The sequence below is a fragment of the Mauremys reevesii genome, linkage group 1 (assembly GCF_016161935.1).
Source record: "Mauremys reevesii isolate NIE-2019 linkage group 1, ASM1616193v1, whole genome shotgun sequence".
Taxonomy (NCBI): Eukaryota; Metazoa; Chordata; order Testudines; family Geoemydidae; genus Mauremys; species Mauremys reevesii.
The window spans coordinates 62,417,106-62,440,785 of NC_052623.1; the positions used below are offsets into that span (position 1 = coordinate 62,417,106).

The following is a 23,680-nucleotide window of genomic DNA, read 5'->3' on the forward strand; positions in this document are numbered from 1 at the left end:
TTTTTCATAACACATCTCAAAGGACCTTTCCACAAATATGACTTTAAGGTTATTTTGGAATGCTAGCACAGTGGTTCTCAACCAAGAGTATGTGTACCATTGGGGGTACTCAGAGGTCATCCAGGGGGTACTCAACTCATCTAGATAATTGTTTCTCAACCTGGGGGTTGCAGCCCATGGGGAGGGGGTTATGGGATAGGTTTGGGGGGCTTGCAAGTGCAGGGTTGGCATTAGGTCAGGGGTGGGCAAAATTTTTGGATCAAGGGGCACATCTGGGTGGGCAAATTGTAAGCAGGACCATGAATGTAGGGTTGGGGCAGGGGGTTGGGATGTGGGAGGGGGTGCAGTGTGCAGGAAGGAGCTCAGGGCACGGGGTTGGGGTACAGGAAGGAGGGGTGCAGGAGGGGGCTCAGGGCAGAAGGTTGGGATGCAGGAGGGGGTGCGGAGTGCGGGAGGAGGCTTAGGGCTGGGGTGAAGGAAGGGTGCGACAGGGGTTTAGGGGGCTCAAGGCAGGAGGCTGGTGTGTGGGGTGCAGGAGGGGCTCGGGGTGTGTGCTCCAGCCCAACGCCACTTACCTCGAACGGCTCCAGGGTGGCAGCAGTGCGCAGCAGGGCTAAGGCAGACTCCCTGCCTGCCCTGGCCCCGTACCACTCCCGGAAGTGGCCAGCATGTCTGGCAGTAGCTCCTGGGAGTGGGGTGGGGCAGGCGGCTCCGCTGCGCACTGCCCTCGCCCGTGGGTATGACCCCCAAAGCTCCCATTGGCCACGATTCCCCATTCCCAGCCAATAGGAGCTGTGGGGGGGGGCAGTGCTTGCAGGCGAGGGCACCACACAGAACCCTCTGCACCCCCCTCCCCCTCCAGGGGCCGCAGGGACGTGGTGCTGGCCACTTCTGGGAGCACCACAGGGCCTGCGCAGGCAGGGAGCCTGCCTTAGCCTCGCTGTGCCACAGGGCTGGCATTCCCGCAGGCCGGATTGAAAGCCCTGACAGGCTGGATCTGGTCTGCAGGCTGTAGTTTGCCCTCCCCTGCATTAGGGGGTGGCAAGCAGGCCAGTGGCACAGGGCCCCACATCACAGGCAGCCACATGAAGCTAAGTTACATGCTTCAGCCCCATGTGGCAGGGCTTGAGCTTCAGACAAGTCCCACAAGTGAAAAAATAGCCTCAAGGATCACACTGAAATGTAAGTACAATATTTATACTCCAATCAATTTATTTTATAATTATATGATAAAAATGAGAAAGTAAGCAATTTTTCAGTAATAGTGTGCTGTGACACTTTTGTATTTCTCAGTCTGATTTTGTAAGCTGATTTAATGTGAGGTGAAACTTGGGGTGGCATAGGGTGACCAGACAGCAAGTGTCAAAAATCAGGACTGGGGTGGGGGGGGTAATAGGAGCCTATAGAAGAAAAAGACCCCAAAATTGGGACTGTCCCTATAAAATCAGGACATCTGATCACCCTAGGTAGGTAAGACAAATCAGACTCCTGAAAGGGATACAGTAGTCTAGAAAGGTTGAGAACCACTGTGTTAGCATAACCCACAATTATACTCTATAGGTTTCTGGCCCCCTCTGGTGGCTGAACCACAGAGGTTTATGAGTTCACTACAGCCTCCGAGCCAACAGATGTCAGCCTTTTAAGTCAGTCAGTAGAGACTAATGGTTTTAGACCCAGAGGTCCAAGGTTTAATTCTCATTGTTGACAACTCATCTAAGGGCACTGTGTTACATTAGAAAGTCTTGAAAGTGCATAAATGTCTAGCTTCATTATGAACAAGAGCACTGTCACAATGTAATCTAATGTCAATTCATTATTATTATTTATTTATTTTAATACTGTCGCATCTAGGTGCCCTAGTTATGGACCAGTGCCCTGTGGTGCTAGATGCTGTATAAATACAGAACAAAAAGATGGTTCCTGCCCATGGTCAAGCAGGAATATAAAATATAAAAATATAAAATAAGAGACAACAGATGGATACAGTCAGATGGGGAAGTGCAGGGAAACGACGAGACAATATTGGTCAACATGATTGCATAGTTTAGTGGTCTCAGCGTACCCCCCACCTAAATGTTGCCGATATTTCTGTAAGCATCACAGAAAAGGAGGGGTTTGAATGAGGTAGCTTTGCAGATGTTTACAGGGAGCTCCTTTCAGGCCTGACGGGCAGCACAGGAGAAAATATGAAGATGCTTGTTTGAAAATTTAACAAGTGGGCAATAAAGGGTGGCATCATGGTCTGATTGGACACAAGAGTTGACATCTTGATTGCCAGTGAGATATTATAGGTAGGGTGGGGGGTGTGGGGGACAGGTCAGGGGTTTGAAAGTGAAGATGAACAGCTTATATTTGATGTGACAGAGTAGTGGGAGCCAGTGGAGGGATGCAGAGAGGTGACATGGTCAAAGTGACGGGCTAGAAAGATCATCTTGATAGCAGCATTCTGAACATATATGAGTGGGGCAAGAGTGCACTTATCAAGGCCAGAAAAAAGGATGTTGCAGTAATTGAGAGACAAGATAAGTGCCTAGACAAGAGTTTTAGATGAGTGGATGGATAGGAAATGCCATATATTAAAGATGTTATCCAGAAAGGAATTCGCAAGATTTAGATATAGCCCTGGATGGGAGAACCTAGAGAGAAGTCCACGTCAAAGAGAATGACAGACAGGATGGTGGTGGTGTTTACAGTAATCGAGAAAGAAGGTAGCAGGAAGCATTTTAGAGGGCACATTAAGAGCTTTATTTTATTCATATTTAAGCTTAAGTTGACAGCTAGACATCCATGAGGAGATGTCAGAGAGATGGACCAAGATTTTAATTTGCACAGAAGATAATAGGAGTTATCTGGAGTGAAGGTCCACACAGTTGATGGTAGTTAAATTTGAATATACAGATGAGATTACCCAGAGATAAGATTTAGAGGGAGAAGGAAAGAGGACCAAGGACAGAGCCCTATGGAACACCCAAAGAAAGGTGGAGGTGGGATGAGGAGCACCCTCTTAAGGACATGATGAAGGAATGATTTGAAAAGTAGGATAAGAACCAAAAGAGGGACAGAGTCACAGAAGCCAAGGGAGAATTTTTTTTTGAAAAAGGAGCATTTTCAGTGCCTTTGCAGGTGACTGACAGGTCAAGGGGAATAAGTATATCTCATTTATGCCACATCAATATCATAAGCATATTTCCATAAAGAATATGGAATGTAACATCTCAATACAAAAATTAAATTGAATTAAAAAACCCACACTGAGTTAGCATATTTTTAAATGAGCAGGAAATGCACAAAATTATTCTTCAAGATTTATTTTAAAAAAATAAAACACACACCTCCCTCCTAAAAAACCTTGATTAGAGTGTGTCAATATGTGGAGTCATCACAACTAACTCATACTTTCTATCTACTTCCTATGTTGCAAACTATGCTTATTCTCCAATATCTATCTACTCAATGAACACCGCAGAAAGACTCAAAGGACTTTCAGAAGCAAGCAACCATCATCCTTACCATTGTGCTGACAGTAGATTCTAATAATCTGAGGAGCAACATAACCAGGAATGTTTCATTTGGGTTTTTTTCCTGCTTTTAGGTTATCCAGCTAACCTAGCCTTCCTGTTTTATCAATGTTAGTTTAAACTTCCTCCAGCACAGATATATCTTCTATGTAGTGAGGTACAACAGTGCTGGTGTTCATTATTCACAGCATATTTAATACAATTTCCTTTCAGTGCACTTCAGGTTTGTCTTTGTTAGTATCAAACAAGGGAAAGGCTCTTATGCTAACATGAGAATTGACAAAGACAGCTTAATGGCTCTCAACCCTCTACAGCTAAATACTGGAGATACTTATTTGACCAACTGAAAAGATGTTATGCAACCTACAATACAAAAATAGATTTGTTGTCCAAAACCCCAACACAACTGACCATTTTAACTTATTTACTCCTTCCAGGCTGAAACTCTGTTGTAAATTTTCTCTGGGCTTAAGTTGGAATACAGAGCTGTAAGCATACAGAAACCGTATGGGGGGAAAAAGCCCAGAGCAACAAGTGTAGAGTAGCTAGTGCACGACGATATTCAGTACAAAGTATGAGTGGAAGTAAGGGGGTCTGTAAGTAGTTAGTGCAGAGTGGCTAGTACACTTTAAATTCACATCCTAGCTTACTCTGCACTAAACTCCCCATGCAGACAAGCCCTAAACCTAGGGCCCTACCAAATTCACGGCCTTGAAAAACATGTCACGGACCATGAAATCTGGTCTTGTGTGTGCTTTTACCCTATACTATAAAGATTTCATGGGGCAGACCAGCGTTTCTCAAATTGGAGGTCCTGACCCAAAAGGGAGTCACAGGGGGTTCGCAAGGTTATTTTAGGGGGGTTGCAGTATTGCCACCCTTCTGCATTGCCTTCAGAGCTGGGCAGCTGGAGAGAGGTGGCTATTGGCCAGATGCTAAGCTCTCAAGGCAGCACCTGCCAGCAGGAGCACAGCAGTAAGGGTGGCAATACCATACCATGCCACCCTGACTTCTGCGCTTTTGCCTTCAGAGCTGGGTGGCTGGAGAGTGGCAGCTGCTGACTGAAGGCCCAGCTGTGCAGGAAGCAGCACAGAAGTAAAGGTGGCAATACTATACCATGCTATCCTTACTTCTGTGCTGCTGCTGGCAGTGGCTCTGTCTTCAGAGCTGGGCTCCCTGCCAGCAGCCACTGCTCTACAGCTGTCCAGCGCTGAAGGCAGTGCCGCCACCAGCAGCAGCGCAGAAGTAAGGGTAGCAGTACTGCAAACTCCCCCCCCCATTACAACACCATGAAATTTCAGATTTAAATAGCTGAAACCATGAAATTTACAATTTTAAAAATCCTATCACCATGAAATTGACCAAAGTGGACGGTGAATTTGGTAGGGCCCTACTATACCTAGACAGTCTAACATCATCTCTTCCCACTGAACCAGCTTAGCTACTATTTTTACTGTCATGTCAACAGCACAGGTCTTCCCAAAGAGATCATGAGATGCTAGCAGTCTGATTGTTCATTCCTATGGTTCATGGAGTTCCTGTTTTCCTCTTTCTCCACCTAGCTCACAAGTAATTTGCATGCTATCAAGCCATCAGTTTGCGTGGTGGAGCAAGTCCGAAGGATTTAATCCAGTTTATCATTAAATGGGCAAATTTATTACCCTGAGGTGAACCAGTTGTCTTCCCAGGTCTTATAACACTGAGTTTTTTGGGGTCACTTCTTATTCTTGTGGCACTACTTGCGCTCCTGGGGATGCACATCTCTGTCAGTTACTCAGCCACCTTGTGAAATATTAAAGGTCAAACACATGGGTTCTGGATCTCCTCTGTACAGACTGATACCAGAATCTACACTTCCATCTCTGGCTAGCTAGCAGCACATCCATGACAGTCTTCTATGAGATATGCCAACAATAAAATCAGCTGGATCACAGAAGCAGAAAATACATTGGTCACTCTTAACATAGCACATAACCAAGCTTCACAATGTGTGCAGTGTTATTTGTACAGCTAAATGGCTTCTAGCCTTTGCCTTTAAGGCCCTCAACAAATTAGGACCTATCTACCTTACAGACCCTTTCTAATTCCACAACAATTCAAGGTAACAGTACTCAATGGAAATCAAAACTCAAGTTGACAGAGCCTAGATTCAAAGACTTGAGAGCAGGAATCACAGCACTGTCCATAACAGGTCCCCCTCCCCTGGCTGCCCCCCAAACTTCAGAACTGAAGATCAGATGGAGCTCTCACCTAACCATTTTCCTGACACTCTCTTATAAAGGCGTTAAAAATTACACCTGTGTGTGTACAACACCCAATACAACGCAGCCCTGATTTTGATTGGAGTCTTGGGGCACTACCACTATGATAAATAATAAACTACAAAGAGGGGAAAAACAAATAAAAGGGCATAAAAGGAACAACAGAAACCTTCAAAATGAAATCAATGCTTAATAATGTTTTATTTTGTGCCTAGATAGCATAGTGATGTATTGGAAATGTTGATGATAGGGGAGTCTCCCAATTTCCTTGTGTCAGTAGAGCAGTCATGTAAATGCTTCAGCCTGCGTCCTCTTACAACAACCAGCTCTTGTGAATCAGAACTCAGAAGGCCTATTCTTCCAATGGGCTTCAGTGGAAAGCTGTGCTGGTGCTCATACTTTCTTCAGTAGGGTTCTTTTGTGGTTAGGCTCCCACAGGAGCTAAGGCAACTCCCCTCCTCAAGCACAATGGAAATTTCTACCATAAAGATAAAAGCTCATCTGTGCAGGAGGGCAAGAGGTTTCTCGGGGGCTGGTCCAAGACTGCAGAATGAACTGATACACCACCACAAACCTCACCATCTTCCACTTCAAGTGTGAGGAACACGTCTTCAATCTAGCTTTCTCTAACACACTCAAAACAGCAGGCACATTTAAAAAAACCAAAACCAGAATCCTATCAAAACAAAATGACCATACATAATTTTCCCCCTTGCCAGAAAATGAAAGAGAATGAATCACGTGTGACAGATGTTACTCTCTCTGCTTAAAGCACTATTGGAAAGAACTCACATATTACAGCAGGGATCGGCAACCTTTGGCACACAGCTCACCAGCACATCCCTCAGCCCGCGCCGCTTCCCAACGTCCCATTGGCCTGAGACAGTGAACTGCAGCCAGTGGGAGCCACGATCGGCCAAACCTGCGGATGCGGCAGGTAAACAAACCAGCCCAGCCAGCCAGGGTGCTTACCCTGGTGAGCCGTGTGCCAGAGATTGCCGACCCCTGTATTGCAGCGATGAGGGTGATATCAGAATATACAAAATTAGGCAGTGACCCACAAGGTCTGTATCTGGGCTACCAGAATTATTAAGCATGCTAAAGAGATTCTTTTTACATGTTTACACTAGGGCTGTCGAGTGATTAAAAAAATTAATCGTGATTAATCACGCGATTAAAAATATTAATCATGCTGTTAAACAATAATAGAATACCATTTATTTAAATATTTTTGGATGTTTTTCACATTTTCAAATATATTGATTTCTATTACAACACAGAATACAAAGTATACAGTGCTCACTTTATATTTATTTATTACAAATATTTGCACTGTAAAAAATAAAAAATATTTTTAATTCACCTAAGTACTTTAGTGCAATCTTTTTATCACGAAAGTTGAACTTATAAATGTACAATTATGTACAGAAAAATAGCTGCATTAAAAAATAAAACAATGTAAAACTTTAGAGCCTACAAGTCCACTCGGTCCTACTTCAGCCAATTGCTCAGACAAACAAGTTTGGTTGCAATTTGCAGGAGATAATGCTGCCCGCTTCTTGTTCACAGTGTCACCTGAAAGTGAGAACAGGTGTTTGCATGGCACGGTTGTAGCTGGTGTCGCTAGATACTTACGTGCCAGATGCGTTAAAGATTCATATGTCCCTTCATGCTTCAACCACCCTGATGACGGATTCTGCTTGATAATTATCCAAAGCAGAGCAGACCAACGCATGTTCATTTTCATCATCTGAGTCAGATGCCACCAGCAGAAGGTTGATTTTCTTATTATATAGTTTGGGTTCTGTAGTTTCCGCATCTGAGTGTTACTCTTAAGAAATCTGAAAACATGTGCCACATCTCGTCCCCCTCAGATTTTGGAAGACAATTCAGATTCTTAAACCTTTGGTCGAGTGCTGTAGCTATCCTTAGTAATCGCACATTGGTACCTTTGTTGCGTTTTGTCAAATCTGCAGTGAAAGTGTTCTTAAAACAAACATGTGCTGGGTCATCATCCGAGACTGCTACAACCATGGGCGCCAACTTATATGGGCCCCTGGGGCTTTAGCCCCAGGAATATTCACAGTCAGTGGCTCTGCTCCAGCAATATTTGGAGCTAGGTTTCTCCCCTGCTCTGGGCTGCCGGCAGCCCAGAGCCTTTTAAATCCCAGCCGCCGCCAGGAGTCAGAGGGCTCTGCGCTGCCCGCTGCGGCGGGGAGCCCAGAGCCCTCGAAATCTCAGCTGCGGCCGGGAGTCAGAGGGCTCTGGGCTGCCCGCTGTGGCGGGGAGTCCAGAGCCCTTTAAATCCCAGCCGCGGGCAGCCCAGAGCCCTCTGATTCCCGGCCGTGGCTGGGATTTAAAAGGCTCTGGGCACCCCGCGGTTTCAGGCAGCCCAGAGCCCTTTGAATCCCAGCCCCTGGCCGCTGGTTGCCCCCTCCCCAGACCCGGGCCCCAACTGCCCCCCAGGTCCCCCACCCCCTATCTAAGCACCACTGGTCCTTGTCCCCCGATTACCTCCTCCCGAGACCCCTGCCCCTAACTGCCCCTTGGGACCTGAGCCCCTATCTAAGCCTCCTGCCCCCTCCTGAGACCCCACCCAACTTCTCCCCAGGACCCTTCTACCTGTCCCCTGATAAACCCCCTGGACTCCCATGCCTATCCAATTGCTGCCTGTCCCCTGACTGCCCCTCCGAACCTCTGCCCCATCCAACCCCCCCTGCTCCTTGTCCTTTGACTGCCCCCTGGAACCCCCTACCTCTTCTCCAACCCCCAAACCGCTTACTGTGCCACTCAGACCAGCGTGTCTGGCTCCGTGCAGCTCCAGACAGTTGCTGCCATGCTCCCCCAAGGAGCCCACAGCCCTCTCCCACCCCCAGCACCTGCCTTCCAGATTTGAACACCTCAAAATTCAGGAGCGCTCAAGCTCGGTTTGGGCAGCTTTTACTTCATTTCTCCCAAATCAGTTTCCCCTGCAAGGTGCCAACTGAAGGTGTTGGAGAACAGAGAGATCGGGTGGCCTCCTAATACCTGGAAAAGAGACAAAGGCCAGAGGAGAGAGTGTCAGTGCCTGTGCGGACTTCTGAGAAGTGCCCGGTGTGGAAGGGGATGCTGTGATGCTTTGGAACAACTCCATACAAAGCCAGTCAGGACTCTGGGGGAGCCTCCTCTCTTGGAGCATACTGTCTCCAGGGTAAGAAGCTTACACCTTCCTGGGTCTGACCTCGGAGCATTCAGCATGCCCTTCCACATCATGCACTTTCCACAGCGAGTCTGCCCAGGCTGGTCCTGGGGCAACCAGAGGTCCCTGCACCCCAACTCCGCAGTCAGATGTGACTCTCAGCCAGACAGTAAAACAGAAGGTTTATTAGATGACGGGAACACAGTTTAAACAGAGCTTGTTGGTACAGAAAACAGAACCCCTCTGTCAGGTCCATCTTGCGGGGTGGGAAGCCCAGAACCAAGTTCTGGGTCTCTCCCCATTTCCCCAGCCAGCTCCAAACTGACACTCCCTCCTCTGGCCTCTGTGTCTCTTCCAGACAGGGAAGCCACCTGATCTCTTTGTCCCCAACACCTTCAGTTGGCATCTTGCAGGGGAAACTGAGGCACCCACACAGTATTCAGAGAAAATATTAAGAACATTCCCACTTCATCACAACAGGTGCAACAAAATATAATACTGTATATTGAAGTAGGCAAGTGCTGCTTCTGACTTTCCACTTTTAATTGACCCTTGTAATCTTGTGGCACTGACGCGTTGTAGCTTCATTTTATATCGGCTTACAGGGCGGGAGCGGGGAGGCACCACCATTTTGGGCCCCACCAAAAATTATACAAACCTGCCGCCTATGGCTACAACATGAAATATATAGCAGAATCCAGGTAAAACAGAACAGGAGACATACAATTCTCCCCTAAGGAGTTCAGTCACAAATTTAATTAACACATTTTTTTTAATGAATATCATCAGCATGGATGCATGTCCTCTGGAATGGTGACCGAAGCATGAAGAGGCATATGAATGGTTAGCATAGCTGGCATGTAAATACCTTGCAATGCCGACTACAAAAGTGCCACGCGGATGCCTATTTTCACTTTCAGGTGACATTGTAAATAAGAAGCAGGCAGCAGTATCTCCCATAAATGTAAACAAACTTGTTTGTCTTAGCGATTGGCTGAACAATAAGTAGGACTGAGTGGACTTGTAGGTGCTAAAGTTTTACATTGTTTTGTTTCCGAGTGCAGTTATGTAACAAAAAAAATCTCCATTTGTAAGTTACACTTTTATAATAAAAAGATTGCACTGCAGTACTTGTATGAGGTGAATTGAAAAATACCATTTCTTTTGTTTATCAATTTTTACAGTGCAAATATTTGTAATAAAAAATAAGTGAGTACTGTACACTTTGTATTCTGTGTTGTAATAGAAATCAATATACAGCTCTACCCCGATATAACACAAATTCACATATAACATGGTAAAGCAGTGCTCTGGGGGGTCAGGGCTGCACACTCTGGCGGATCAAAGCAAGTTCAATATAACGCAGTTTCACCTATATCGCAGTAAGATTTTTTGGCTCCCGAGGACAGCGTTATATCAGGGTAGAGGTGTATTTGAAACTGTAGAAAAACATCCAAAATATTTAATAAATTTCAATTGGTATTCTATTAACAGTGCAATTAATCGCGATTAATTTTTTTAATTGCAATTAATTTTTTTGGAGTTAATCGTGTGAGTTAATTGTGATCAATCAACAGCACTAGTTTTCACAAACAAGAACTATAACCCAAAGCTACTTAAGAGGTTTTGTCAGTATTTTTGTTTGTAGTTTCACCAGGTTTCCACACCTAGATTTCAGATCCAGCGACCAGAGCAAAACCCAGTGTCATAGAATTCCATCTTGCTCACAAACTAGTCCTCCTATTACTCTAGAATTTTTTTTAATGTCCTTTGTCCTTTCTAAGATGTTTGTTTCCATTTTAGACAAAGGGTTACTGTTAACTAGACCTGGATGAAAACATTTAGATGGAACAGCTTTTCATCAGAAAATGCAGTTTCATGAAAACAGAAATGTTTTGTGGGACTGCATCAATTTCAATGAAATTTGACAAACATTTCAAAATGATTCAACATAGAAATAGAGTATTTCATTCCAACTTTCTCATTTTGTTTCATTCTGACTTTTACATTTGTAATATTCACAATGTAAAAATAAAGTATGTAACTACTTAATATTTATAATGTATTTACATTCTATATGTCAACATTATCCAAACAAAACATTTAGACATGATCACTAGATGCTTCAGAATTAAAATATTTAATGATTGACTTTTTATACAAATTTCAAAATGCCAAAATTTCAAGGACAGAAATTCAATTTTCCAACTTGCTCTGTTGTAAATCAATACTGTAAAGGTCTCAGCCATAGTTTTCAAATGAGGACACTTATGTAAAGACAATGGTAAAACCTAGAGCCTCCAGAAAGGATCTAATTGACCCATGAGCTGGGTCTGTTCACAGAAATTTTTTGCATGTCTGGAAGGCATGCTGGAAGGAAAGCAGTGGCTGCTGTCGAATAGAGCCAGTATGATTAAAGTGAGTATGAGCCACAGCAAGAGTAGATTCTTCCTGGCTAATACAGAGACCCAAACTCTTGAAGAGGTAATAGATTACACCTAAGGAAAATCAGTTTGTGGAGATTAGGCCTTGACAAACCAGTCATCTGAAGAAGGCAAACAAGTACAACATACATGCTTGTTGTATCTACTTACTGTCTCATCCATTACTTGGACTGTAAACTCTTTGGGGCAGGGGGCTGTCTTTTTGTTCTTTGCATGCACAGTGCCTACCACAACGGGCCCCAATTTGCTGAATGGGGCTTTTAGGCACTTAGTTGCCTGTGAGAGGGGTCCCTCAAAAGGAATGAGGAAAGAGGTCTTGGAGACACAGAACTGAACAGTGTACCCTTTCTTCACTAATTTACAATGTCCTCCTCTACAATTTCACTACATGCTGCAATAAAAGAAAGATGACCCCAAGTTTGTTTTTTATACCTTTGATTAATAGTTCTTCAAAATACCTATTAGACCTCCTAATTTCCATTTTACATCCCTCCCCTTCCACCCCCCATTACATTAGGTTCCTCTCAACAAACTCCCCAAGGATTGGAAATTATTTTTTTTTTTTAGTAAGGAATCTGGCTCAAAAACATCTTGAACCTTGCCAAGTAATCATTTTTTCTTGCCCTCCTTTTTTGTTTAAGGGTACATACGAATACATAGTGACTCAATTATATTAGTAAGGGAACTCCATGCCAAGTAATTTCCTCCTTTTTGACGGGCTTCCTCTTTTTAAAAGATTATTTCAAATATTCACTGTCAGAGTGGTAGTTTTTAGTATGATCTTTGTAGTACACATGGAATTACTATGTAATTATTAAATACTGATCTAATAATTTTATTGATATTGTATATGGGCACAGAAATTTACGTTCTGTGCCTCCCCAGGCTCTTCCTCCCCCCATCCCGGCTCAAACTTGCTTTTCCCTTCCTCCCTCCGTCCCCAGCTCCAGCAGGCACTTGCTCTTTTACCCACAGCCCCAGGGCCAGGAGGAGCTACTCAGTGAGGTAAAGTTACTGTCTAGTTATACTGTTATTAAACTTCTCTGTATGGGTATAAGGGTCTAGCTTATATGAGGCTATTGGGGAAAAACAAGCAGAAAGGCAACACAATGAATCTAGATAAGCAACCTCCCACCCCAAAACTTTGAAGGCAATTACAGTTCAGTGGCCTAGTTCCAGGCCTAGTTCCATGCTTCAGCCCAAAGTTACACAGTTGTTTTGCCAGGTCTATGAACAGTTAAAGTGATTTAGGGCATGTATATACTACAAATTTTGGTTGACACAAACTACAGCAGCATCCAGCTGCTGAAGTTAGTATATCACTCGTGTGCAGGCATACTTAGCAGCTTGTGATGGCACTGGACATATCTACCAGGAATGCTTGTGTCAAAGTGCAATGCACGATGGATTGTAATTCCAGTATGCCATGCATTGCCCCACCCCCACAAAAAAGCAATGCCTTTTGGAAAAATTTTGCAATGTGTTGTGGGATAGAAATGATTCACTCAAGGATCTCTGGGAGATAGGGGGTCAAGTTGCCACCCCATCCCATAATTTTTGTACTTTTTTTTCCCTTCAATCCTACAAACCTGTGATACTTTTTGATGTCCACCATCTATAATGGAAGCATGGAGCCTGAAGAGCTATGCATTATTCTCATGATTGTTGTAAATACAGGACACATGATTCTCCTGTATTTGGAGACTCACAGGAACAACCGTAACAACAGGGGATATGATGATGCCTTCAAGGGATAAAACAATTCAAGTTTGCTGGTGGAGTTCACGGAACAGTTGCAGACAGTGAAGTGCTGCTTCTGGGCCTGAGAAACAAGCACTGACTACTGGGATCACATCATAATGCAAGTTTGGGACAACAAGCAGTGGCTGCAGAACTTTTGGATGCAAAAGGCCATATATATATTTCTGGATCTGTGTGCTGAGCTCGCCCCAGGTCTCCACCACAAGGACACCAAATTGAGCTGCACTGACAACTGAGAAGCAAGGGGCAATCACACCCTGGAAATGTGTAACGCCAGACTGCTACTAGTCAGTGGGAAATCAGTTTGGAGTAAGAAAATCCATGGCATCATGCAAGAGTGTTGGCCATTAATCATCTTCTGCTACACAGGACTGAGACCTTTGGCAGCGTGCAGGACACAGTAGATAGATTTGCAGCAAAGGGGTTCCTGGACTGCAGTGGAGCAATAGATAGCATGCTCAGGAGGAGGAATAGCTCAGCGGTCTGAGCATTGGCCTGCTAAAACCAAGGTTGTGAGCACAATCCTTGAGGGGGCCATTTAGGGAACTGGGGTAAAGATCTATCCTGGGATTGGTCCTGATTTGAGCAGGGGGTTGGACTAGATGACCTCTTGAGGGTCTCTTCCAACCCTGATATTCTATGGCATGCACATCCCCATTTTGGCACTAGTCCACCTTGCCACAGAGTACATCAACAGAAAGGTTACTTACGCAAACATTAGAAGATCATTGGAGACACTTCACTGATATCAATGTGGGCTGGTCAGGAAAGGTGCATGTCATCTTTATGAACACAAATTGTTCAGAAAGCTGCAAGCAGGGCCATTCCTTCCTCACTGGTAGATTACCACTGACTATATTGAAATGCCAATAGTGATTCTGGGGGATCCAGCCTACCTTTTGCTCTCCTAGCTCGTGAAACCATACACTGGTTACCACCAAGCAAAGATTCTACCACCAGCTCAACAGGTACAGAATGACTGTTGAATATGCTTTTGGTAGATTGAAGAGACGCTGATAGTGTTTACTCACTAGATTGAATTTCAGTTAAAACAATATCCCAGTGATTATAGCTGCATGTTGTGTCCTGCATAATTTCTGAGGCAAATGGGGGAAAGCTACCACTATGGTGGAGGTAGAACATCTGTCTGCTGACTTTGAACAGCCAGACACAGGGCTATTACAAGAGCTCAGTGTGAAACTATGCAGTTAAAGAAGCCTTTAAAAGAGAATTTTAACAGGCTGCAGTGGACAGTTCTGTAGGCCTAAAGCTTTAGTTTCTAACAGCACCTATGCGGCGCTTGATGTACTTTTATAAATATGACTTGGTGTTTTCTTGAACCTATGAGTTATCTGGTGCTCTACATTTACAATGTACTGGATGCTTTGGGTACCCCTATGCACTCTACAATGTGTTGTGAACTAATAAACAATCTTATTTATTGAGTGGCAAAAACAGTACAGAAAAACAATGTGGAAAAAACAGTCAATGCTATACAAACTGTAAATATAAATTAACAGAATGGCACTTTGAAATTAGAAAGGTAGAAAAAAAATTGTCGATTTCAGTGCACAGAGTCCATTGTGGCTACATGTATACCACTCTTTGCTGTCCCCTGACATGGAGTGATGGAGGTACAGATGCAACCTGTGATACCATGTGGAATGCTGGGGTATGTAGGAAGCCACTACCATGGAGTTCTCTAAGGACTGCAAAAAGTGAAGAGTCAGACATATGGACCTGTACATCAACCAGGGTCTGCAGCATTTGTGTTTGCTGCATAAGAAGCCCTATTATGTGTTGGTGCATCGCCTTCTCAGTTTCTTGGGCCTTTCTCCTGTCCCTTCTCAATGCTCTCTGCTGTGTCAGCCTTCCAGGCCCTCTGCTTGCAGTCCAATGCAGCACCGGCTTGCAGGATTTCACTAAGCATGTCCTTCCTACTCCTACTTTCCCCTCATGGGGCCAGGTGTTCTGCAGATGTGGAAGGGGAACTCTCCAAGACTGCAATGGTAGCAGCTGCTGATAAAGACAGACATCATTAGATTTACGGTGACAACAGAAAGGGAAGGGTAAGTTTCAAGACTACCTCCCTTATTCCAAAATTAAAAAAAAAAAAAAGAAAACCACTTTTTAATAAGATTGTTTATTATAGAAATGTGGAATTGTAGAACCGGAAAGGACCTCATGAGGTCATTTAGTCCAGTTCCCTGCACTCATGGCAGGACTAAGTATTATCTAGACCATTTCTGACAGGTGTTGGTCTAACCTGCTCTTAAAAATCCCCAGTGATTGAGATTCCACAATCTCCCTAGGCAAATTATTCCAGTGCTTAACCACTCTGACAGTTAGGAAGTTTTTCCTAATATCCAACCTAAACTGCCCTTGCTGCAATTTAACACCTTTGCTTCTTGTCTATCCTCAGAGGTTAACAAGAACAATTTTTCTGACTCCTCCTTGTAACAACCTCTTATGTTCTTGAAAGCTGTTATGCCCCCTCTCAGTCTTCTCTTCTCCAAACTAAACAAACCCACTTCCCCCCCCCCCCAATCTTCCCTCAGAGGTTATGTTCTCTAGACCTTTTGTTGCTCTTCCCTGGACTTTCAAGCTGTGCTCCAGCTCCAGGCAAAAACCTGCAGCTCCACTGTTCCGGAGCTGCTCCGCGCTCCAGCTCTGGGCTCTGCTCCAAAGTCCTGCTTTCTCCCATTTGTGCACATCTTTCTTGAAATGTGGTGCCCAGAACTGGACACATGCCTCAACTGGAGTACTAAGCAGCGCGGAGTAGAGCAGAAGACTAACTTCTCCTATCTTGCTTATAACACTCCTGCTAACAGATCCCAGAATGATGTTTGCTTTTTTTTTTTGCAACAGTGTTACACTGTTGACTCATGTTTAGCTTGTGACCTACTATGACTCCCAGATCCTTCTCTGCAGTATTCCTTCCTAGGCAGTCATTTCCCATTTTGTATGCGTGCAATGACTGTTCCTTCCTAAGTGGAGTACTTTGGATACGTCCACTATTAATACGTTGCTTTTGGTGCTGTGTAGAAGCACTCGCCCTCCAACCACAGTTCTGCAACCACAGTGAATACGGACTGCCAGAGGCAGGGGAGAAAAGGAATGTTGGTTGTACGAAACAGAATTTCAGCCCCTAATCCATAGGTGCTGGAACTAGGGGTGCTGCAGCACCCACTGGCTTGAAGTGGTTTCCCTTATACACAGGGTTTACAGTTTGGTTCAATGGTTCTCAGCACCCACACTACAAAAATTGTTCCAGCACCTCTGCCCTAATCCATGGGTCCAGGTATAGGGCAACGTACTGAATATTTACACAATTTTTCCCCACTAGTGGTTGTGATTTTAGCTGATTTCACTCCTGAGAGTAACAAAGGCACAGAGAGCTCAGCTTCTACTGGCACCCCAAACCAACCCAGACCTGTATGCCACTAGCCAGTTTACTGTAATATTGCCAGCTAAACTCATTGCAAACTAGTGTGGGAAAATTTCCTTCCACAGAGGAAGAAATAAAGGACAGTCATCCCTAGAAGCCTCCGGGAAAGGACTGTGGAGTATCTCCATTAAAGTTTCATTGAGATCTCTCAGGAGGATACAAGATACAGCCCTATGTACATAAACTGCTCTGCATGCCCTACTCCCCACTTAATCCAACAGGGAAATGAAAAGCAGGTACCAACTCTACTTTTGTTTGTTGAACCGCTACATCTTCTCGTATAAGAGAAACGATGAAAATTCAATACTTGGTCATGATACCTTGGGGATGGTGGGGGGAATTTTTAAATTTCAACACTGTAAGGAAAAATTTATGCACACACTTACTAAAGTCCCTTCCCCTTCATCTGGCTCATCCATGTTCAGATGGCAGGACTGACTAGGCTGTGTGGGAGTCCTGAACAAGTTCTGGGTCACAGCATGTCTAGATTCCCCCTCTCCACCCGGCATCTCCTCCTTCTCCTTGCTGTTCACAGCAGAAATCTCGGTCTCTGGCTCCTCCAAGGTACTCATGCTGGTTTGTGGGGTGCTGGTGGAGTCTCTGCCAAGTATGGCATGCAGGTTATAGTAAAGGCGGCAGTTGTGCAGCTCAGACTAGATCGACGGTTGGCTTCCTGGCCTTGCGATACACGTGCTGCATTTCCTCTGCTTTCACATGGCACTGCTCCTGAGCTGTCAGACCCCTTTGCCTGCCTCCCCCATGCAATCTTTCTGTAGATGTCCAAATTTCTATGGCTGCCTACATTGCACAGCCTCTCTCACAAGCCCAGGACATCCAACACTACGTCTACTCCAGGCAGGAGTTCATCTAGTACATGGAGCTCACGCATTGTCACTTGGACAATAGCAATTCTCTCTTGTTGTGTGCAAGGTGTGCTTGTTAGGAAGAGACATTTCAAAAACACACAGGGGAAGGGGTTAAGAGGGAAGAAGAGTGGCTTTTGGTCTCTGACCTCTCGGAAGTGGAGTCTACAATTGTGACCAGAACAATCACTGTATCAGGGAATGTGGCATTGCGGGACAGCTGCTGGAGGACCGTTAGGCTCAAGACAGATCACACAGCATCTCTACTTGCACTGCATCAACTTCAGAAAGCCAAACAGGGCTCTACACCAGGGGTCAGCAACCTCTGGCATGCGGCTCGCCAGGATAAGCCCCCTGGCGGGTCGGGCCAGTTTGTTTACCTGCCGCGTTGGCAGGTTCGGCCGATCGCGGCTCTCACTGGCCACAGTTCGCCGCTCCAGGCCAATGGGGGCGGCGGGAAGCGGCACGGGTGAGGGGTGTGCTGGCCATGGCTTCCTGCCGCCCCCATTGGCCTGGAGTGACAAACCATGGCCAGTGGGAGCTGCAATCAGCCGAACCTGCGGAGGCAGAAGGTAAACAAACTGGCCCGGCCCACTAGGGTTCTTACCCTAGCGAGCTGCATGGCAGAGGTTGCCAACCCCTGCTCTACACCATTCCAGGAAGTAGTTTTATTGCATTGCCATAATGAGGCATTTATGTCAATGGGAGAGATTTGCAAGGCAATTTACATAAACCCAAATCTGTAGCGTAGACCAGGCCTTAGTCTCTGGGATTGGGAGGAGGGGGAGGGCTGATCAAGAAGACTGGACAGCTTTTAAATGACACCCACCCAGGTGTGAATTGTCTTGTGAGTTAAAGAAACAGATTTCATTGCCCACACACTGTTTGTCACAGAAACATAGGACTGGGAGGGACCTTGAGAGGTCACTGTCCCCTGCACTCATGGCAGGACTAAGTATGGGATCATGCTTCATTTTGTAGCACATAGTGAAATTGCTAACTATAAATAGTGACAAAAGATTACACTATTCAGTTCTGTCTCTCCTGGCCCTCTTTCACCATTTATTTTCAGGAATCCCTCTCACAAGCAACTAAGAGAAAGTTCTCTCTCTAAGAACTCAGAATAGTGGAAGGCATCCTGCTAGTATTATAGGTATATTTTTTATTCATTGTGTTACTCCTCACCACTGAAATTCTCATTAGATTTTTATGGAATCTTTTAGGTTCCGTATTACTCTTGCATCTTTCGCCTTCCTCTGCAGCATGGGGAAAGTAGTGTAAAATGGTGGATTCTCTGTAACTTGAAGTCTTTAAATGATTTGAGGACATCGGTAACTGAGGCAGAGGTTAGGAGTCTATTTTAGGAAGGGGTATGTGAGGTTCTGTGGCTTGCAATGTGCAGGGGGTCAGACTAGATAATCACAAAGGTCCCTTCTGACCTTAAAGTCTATGAGTCTACATAGTTACAGACAGATATTACTGTATATCACTGACAGACATTATGAAAAGATAGAGGAAGGAGAGTTATTGCCAAAGTCCTCTTTCTATCATTAGGCATTCTAGTGCACTTATTGTTTATCTTCTTACAGTGGTATACAGACATTTACAGTTTTTGTCAATGTGCCTACTTGTATTTATCTTCTTAACCTGAAAGAGATGTCTCTGTTCCCCAGTATTAATCCACATCTGCCGCCTAGGCAGCAAAAAACAAACCTAATCTAGTTATTCCCTGCTTTGCTGTGAAAAGATGAAGCTACCTCCTGATAAACTGTAGAGAATAGGTAACTTTTCAGTACAAAAATTTAAAGTGTATTGAAAAACTGAAGTTGGGACTCATAAGATTTACTTTAATATCAATCTAATATCAAGCTAGTGATACAGTAGTTAGTATACTAGATTAGGAAGAGGACATAAAACAAGGCCTGGCAACAGCCATTCTTAACACACAAGATTGTGCTACACAGAACTCCTGGTTTTGCTTACTGAAGACAGTGAATAGTGTACTTTGAGCAGTACACTATTCTGTGGATTCTGGCATTTAATTTCAGAAACGAGAACTATGGAAAAATGAGGAGGTTAGTTAAACAGAAATTAAAAGGTACAGTGACTAGAGTGAAATCCCTGCAAGCTGCATGGACACTTTTCTAAGACACCACAATAGAGGCCCAACCTAAATGTATACCCCAAATTAAAAAACACAGTAAAAGAACTAAAAAAGAGCCACCGTGGCTTAACAACCAGGTAAAAGAAGCAGTGAGAGATAAAAAGGCATCTTTTAAAAAGTGGAAGTCAAATCCTAGTGAGGTAAATAGAAAGGAGCATAAACTCTGTCAAATTAAGTGTAAAAATGTAATAAGAAAAGTAAAAAAGGAGTTTGAAGAACAGCTAGCCAAAAACTCAAAAGGTAATAAAATGTTTTTTAAGTACATCAGAAGCAGGAAGCCTGCTAAACATCCAGTGGGGCCCCTGGACAATTGAGATACAAAAGGAGCACTTAAAGACGATAAAGTCATTGCAGAGAAACTAAATGAATTCTTTGCTTCAGTCTTCATGGCTGAGGATGTTAGGGAGATTCCCAAACCTGAGTCGTCCTTTGTAGGTGACAAATCTGAGGAATTGTCACAGATTGACGTGTCACTAGAGGAGGTTTTGGAATAATTGATAAACTTAACAGTAACAAGTCACTGGGACCAGATGGCATTCACCCAAGAGTTCTGAAAGAACTCAAATGTGAAGTTGCGGAACTATGATTTGTAACTTGTCCTTTAAATCAGTTCCTGTACCCAATGACTGGAAGATAGCTAATATAATGCCAATATTTAAAAAGGGCTCTAGAGGTGATCCCAGCAATTACAGTAAGTCTAACGTCAGTACCAGGCAAATTAGCTGAAACAACAGTAAAGAATAAAATTGTCAGACACATAGAAGAATGTAAAATGTTGGGCAAAAGTCAACATGGTTTCTCTAAAGGGAAATCATGTCTTACTAATCTATTAGAGTTCTTTGAAGGGGTCAACAAACATGTGGACAAGGGGGATCCAGTGGACACAGTGTACTTAGATTTCCAGAAAGCTTTTAACAAGGTCCCTCATCAAAGGCTCTTACGTAAATTAAGTTGTCATGGGATAGGAGGGAAGATCTTTTCATGGATTGAGAACTGGTCAAAAGACAGGGAACAAAGGGTAGGAATAAATGCAAAATTTTCAGAATGGAGAGGGGTAACTAGTGGCGTTCCCCAAGGGTCAGTCCTAGGACCAATCCTATTCAATTTATTCATAATGATCTGGAGAAAGGGGTAAACAGTGAGGTGGCAAAGTTTGCAGATGATACTAAACTGCTAAAGATAGTTAAGACCAAAGCAGACTGTGAAGAACTTCAAAAAGATCTCACAAAACTAAGTGATTGGGCAACAAAATGGCAAATGAAATTTAATGTGGATAAATGTAAAGTAATGCACATTGGAAAAAATAACCCCAACTATACATACAACATGATGGGGGCTAATTTAGCTACGAGTCAGGAAAAAGATCTTGGCGTCATCGTGGATAGTTCTCTGAAGATGTCCACGCAGTGTGCAGAGGCAGTCAAAAAAGCAAACAGGATGTTAGGAATCATTAAAAAGGGGTCAAGTATCAGAGGGGTAGCCGTGTTAGTCTGGTTCTGTAGAAGCAGCAAAGAATCCTGTGGCACCTTATAGACTAACAGATGTTTTGCGAAGAAGTGGGTATTCACCCACGAAAGCTCATGCTGCAAAACATCTGTTAGTCTATAAGGTGCCACAGGATTCTTTGCTGCTTCATTAAAAAGGGGATAGAGAATAAGACTGAGAATATATTATTGCCCTTATATAAATCCATGGTACGCCCACATCTCGAATACTGTGTACAGATGTGGTCTCCTCACCTCAAAAAAGATATTCTAGCACTAGAAAAGGTTCAGAAAAGAGCAACTGCTCAGCTGAGGGTATTAAGAAAGGATCAGCTGCCTACCACATACACACACCCTCAACACAGAGCTATGACAGACTCTACCTTCAATCAGGGACCAAGTTTTTTTTTTTTTTTTAGACAGACACTCCTAATATGAATATGCATGTACATATATATACACACCCATATATAATGACCAAATCTTGCAAATATTTATGCAAATAATTAACTTCATATAAGCAGGTGACCTTGGGGAAATCCTGGCTCCAATGAGTGTACTCCTATGTGCAGAGCTAGATATATATGCCTAGGTCTTTGCAGGGCTGTGACTTGTATTAGAGCAGTTGACAGTATTTGAGATCACGTATTTTTAAGAAGCGATTTTAAGACATTGTACTAGATTTAAACAGATAATTTAAAAAAAAAAAACCACCCAGTACCCACAAGTTCTAAAAATAAAAAGGCCAGTATTTTTGAAACTTGCAAAAGAAGTTAAAATGTCTCAGTTCAAAAAGTATGCCAAGTGGTAGTCTACAGTGAAATTTTACAATCTAGTCAGAAACCACCTTGAAAAACAAGATTTAAAATTAAGTCACTAACATGTCCATAAAACATTGTGCACAAAGTGTTGGGGTTTTTTAGGTTATGAAAACAACTTATTGTTCACTTATGTTTATTTACCTAGTTCCTACAATAAAAATAGGCTCATCAGTTTCACTTTTACTGCAAGTTAGTTTCACTTTCTGATTGACAGGAAGCAACATCATATTTTTGTTTGCATTCCACACCCTATGTGTACACGTTTGGGTTTTCCTGGTTTTGGTTTCGGATTTTTAAAATTTAAAGAACCAGGAAAATATTTCCATTCATATTACCGGTTTATTTATCTATTTTAAGAATCTGGAGTGTAAGTCTAGCTGGAAACACTTCTTTAAATCGTAACTACACTGGCAGGTTTCATACTATTTCCAATAGGAAACCAAACGATCATTATCAACTCTCATGGTCTGTGAAGACAAGTTATGAGAGCACACTTTGTAGTTTGCAGGGGAAGGCAGCATCTTCAGGAACAGGTACCGCAGCCAGCCACGTCCCTGCCCCTTGATTGCCGAGCCCACCACCTGTACTGGTAACGCTTCACCTATGCCCCCACCACTCACAGCACGATGCACCCACCCCTTTCACCGCCTAACTTTCACCAAGAGACTTTCCCACTGACAACGGACTTTACATCCCGCGAGCGACACACGCAGCAGCAGCCGCCCCGCGCCTCTGCACACGGACGTTTCGGCCGAAGAAGCCCAGCGTGTCTCTGAGCCCCAGAGCCAGGGGGACAAAGTTGACGCCGAGGGCTTTGCAGCCCGAACAGCCAAGCCCCAGACCCGGAGCCGGAGCCGGAGCCAAACCCTGCCCGGGCAGGACGGACGAGCCGGTCTCGGGGGGCGGGGTACGAGCTGAGGGAGCTGAAATCCGGCTCCCCAGAGCCGCCCAGCCGGGAGGGTGTTAACCTGCCCGGCCGCCCCGCCAGCGCAGGCAGAGGCGCCCCCCGTTACGGGGGGGAGGACCGGACCTACTCACCGCCAGGGCTCCGGAGCTAACGGTTCGGCGCCCCTCACCGGCAGCAGCCGCGGGCAGGGAGCTCCCAATGGCGCAGCTGGAGCAGGGGCGGGGCGGCGCCAGCGGCTTTCCCCACCTCTCCCTCAGCTACCTGCGCTGCGCCTGGACCTGTCCCAGCAGCGCATCGCCGCCGCCGCTCGCTGCTGCCCCGCCCCGCTCGCGGGAGCGCGGCCGCCACCCTCAGTCAGGGGAGGGGGAGACGCTCACTCCGGGGAGACTCGGTTCCAACACGCACTGCGCCTGCGCTGCGGGAGGGGGTGTTTGTCAGCGGAGAAGCACAGGGCGGGAAAGGGGGCGGGGCGGAGGCAGGGCATAGAAAGCCCCGCCCCCTCTCGTTGTCCCTGGTGCTCAGGGGATGGGTGCCCAGGCAGGGCTGATGCACCAGCAGCCCCTCACTCAGCTCCTCCATGGAAGGGGAGGACAAATAGCCTGTTGCGTGTCTCTCATTGGCCTCTTTAGAATTCATGGAAAAAGTCATGGGAGGCCTATTTCAGCCTTCTCACACCACCCACTAGCTCATCCCTGGAACATCAGGAGAGGGCCAGGGCTCATGTTACTTTGAGCACACTGATGGCTCTCTATGGCACTCAGAAGCAAGCAGCAGGCACATGCTTATTACAGGTACCAATACTCTAGAACTGCTGCCCTTCCTTCTCTCCAG

The 23,680-nt window shown here is 44.8% G+C and overlaps 1 protein-coding gene across 2 annotated transcripts in view; it reads right to left on the bottom strand.

The window, feature by feature from the left end:
- Positions 1-23,282, bottom strand: part of FNDC3A (fibronectin type III domain containing 3A) — a 178,703-nt gene extending 155,421 nt beyond the window's left edge. Inside the window, exon 1 of one of the 2 annotated variants that reach the window (XM_039532933.1) lies at positions 23,111-23,282. The gene's annotated coding sequence lies outside the window, so the exon portion shown is untranslated. Of the gene's footprint in view, positions 1-22,980 lie in introns of both variants that reach the window. The other variant, XM_039532928.1, reaches the window with a different exon arrangement.
- Positions 23,283-23,680: the final 398 nt, after the last annotated feature.